Source organism: Rhagoletis zephyria, unplaced genomic scaffold (assembly GCF_001687245.7).
Source record: "Rhagoletis zephyria isolate East Lansing unplaced genomic scaffold, Rhagoletis_zephyria_1.1 Rzeph_scaffold_00541, whole genome shotgun sequence".
Classification (NCBI taxonomy): domain Eukaryota; kingdom Metazoa; phylum Arthropoda; class Insecta; order Diptera; family Tephritidae; genus Rhagoletis; species Rhagoletis zephyria.
Window position 1 is genome coordinate 192,334 of NW_016157625.1, and position 2,892 is coordinate 195,225.

Genomic DNA, 2,892 nt, shown 5'->3' on the forward strand with positions numbered 1-2,892 from the left:
ACTGGGTCGACTTGATGCGCAAATCTGAATTCTTTAAATACTCTATCGAATACTGCGGTCATGTTATCGATAGAAACGGTATGCGGAAAATGAAAAGCAAAATGATAGCCGCACAAGATATGCCACAGCCTGCGAACAAAAATGGGGTAAGGTCTTGGCTGGGGCTTGTGAACTATTATGGACGTTTTATTGAAAACCTGAGCACTATAGTTTACCCGTTGAATCAATTATTACAGAATAATAAATAATTTTATTTTGATGGCGAATGTGCAAAAGCGTTTACAAAAATAAAGCAGCTAATGCAATCAGATCAGGTTGCCTCTCATATTGGCTGTTAACGCTAGCCCGGTTGGCGTCGGAGCCGTGCTAAGCCACAAACTCAAGGACGGTGTGGAGCGGTCAATTCAGTTTGCATCGCAGACGCTGAGCAAAGTGCAGAGGGCCTACAGCCAAATCGACAAGGAGGCGTATGCGATAATTTTTGGCATCAAACGTTTTTATCAGTACTTATATGGAAGAAAATTCACGCTCGTAACTGATAATAAACTACTGTCACAGATTTTCTCGCCACATAAAGGATTGCCAACACTGGCAGCAACCCGGATGCAACATTACGCACTATTTTTATCATCATTCCAGTAGAAAATTCAGGTCAAGAGATCCAGCGAGAACATGAATGCTGATGCGATGTCAAGGCTACCGAACCGCGACGCTCATCCGTATATGGAAGAAATTTACCTGATCGAATCTGAGGCAATAAGCAATTTATCGGTAACTCTCCCAGAACTGCAAAAGGAAACAGCGAACGATAAGAGAGTTGAAAAGTTGATGCAGTGTCTTAAGTACGGCCACACTAGTGAATCGGTTGATCGTTTCGGCATACAACAAACTGAATTTTCGCTTCATGAAGGCTGCCTGTTGCCGGAAATTCGGGTATATATTCCAACGACGTTTAGACAGAGAGTACTTGCACACAGCGCATTTCGGTATATCACGTACGAAAGCATTGGCACGGGCATATTGCTGTTGGCCAGGTATGGATGATGATATCACAAAATTAATATCAAACTGTGTGGCATGCTAGAGAACTAAATCAAATCCAGAAAAGCTAGAGGCAGGGCACATATGGACTCGACCAAAGAAGATTTTCGAGCGAGTTCACGTAGACTTTGCAGGACCATTTTTTCGTTTTTGTGAACGCCTATTCAAAATGGCCGAAGGTGCACATAGTACCTAACATGACGGCGACTGCAACAATTCAAAAGTGTGAAGAGATCTTCGCTACGTACGGTTTACCCGACGTAATGGTGTCTGACCATGGAACGCAGTTTAATTCTACCGAATTTCAGCAATTTCTTAAAGAAAATGGTACTGCCCTTAAGCAGGAAGCTCCATATCACCCACCGACGAACGGACAAGCAGGAAGATTCGTCCAAACCTTTAAAAATAAACTGAAGGCTGCAAATTGCAGCGGAAATTCAATACAACGAGAACTAAAAAGAATTTTATTGGCTTACAGAACGGCAGTGCACCCTGCAACGAACCACTCACCTGCATTGCTAATGTTTGGAAGACAAATCCAAACAAAACTCGATGTGCTGACATGAAAAGCAGATAGTGCCGTCGATGTGCAGAGAAAATTACCGGAGAAGTCATTTTCGGTGAGCGAAAGAGTGGCTGTAAGAGACTATCTAACCGAAGACAAGTGGAAGTTCAGTCGTGTTAACAATACATTGGGAGCTTTGCACTACGAAGTATCGTTGGACGACAAGCGTACTTGGAAACGGCACGTCAACCAGATGCGCAAAGTGGGTGCGAACTGTTTCGAGAACACCATTCCTCACGGAAGCTCACCACCACCAATAATCACATCAGAACCAGCAAGCATTTGTGCTGGATCGGCGGCATTGGAACCATCTAGCAGCGGTGGCGAAGAGCACACCAATCGAACCACTCCGGCGGAAAATGGTAGCGAAGCAGCTAATTCAGTACTAAGACGTTCGAACAGAATATCCAAACCACCTGATCGTCTACAATAGGGATGTCCAAATCAGCACATATGTGTCGCGGGCGACTGCGCGTGCAAAGCTTTGCAGAGCGGTGCTAGGCAAGCGCGGAAGCAAAAATTTATCGGAAGGGGAAAACGAAGTCAGCAGAATAGTGAGATTGTATGGGTGACAGTGATGGAAAATGAGTGTGCATTGTACCATTTTCGGCCCTTTCGGAAGCAGCCGGCACCTTCAGCACAATCGATTGATTTTCGGCACTACTTTTGCGTAACTCAATGCAACTATCTAATAAATATTTCTTTCGGATCCGCAATTAAAAATATTTTTTTTTCATTTAATCGTATGTGCTTAAACTGATAAATGATATAAACATAGAAACGCAAGCAGAAGAATCTCGCTTCCACATTCTGCATATGCGCTTAACATTTTTGTTTAAACAAATTTGTCGGAATTTCATCTCTAAAGCAAATATTAAATATCATTTAATATATACTTTAGATTTAAATAATCATTTTTAGTGGTGGGCGAGTCCGAGATGTTTAAATGATCGAGGTAGTACATTCAATTCGCGTAGATTTTTGAGAACTTTTTTCGTTGAAGGTGTTGCACTTTTTTCCATACTGAAATTTGTGCACATCATTTATCATTGTCTAAGAAAAACTATAAAATAAAGCTTAATTTAAAATATTGGAATAAAAAACAACAACGCTACACGCGCATTCATCCATATATCATAAAATGCGAACGTTCGTTATATGGAAGAAAGTGCGCAACACCGCAAACAGAAAAATTCAAAAATCCAATGGTATTTTCTAGACACTTCAAACTTGCACCTTATTATACTAGAATGAATGGGCTACAAAAATGTTAACCCAAAACATGT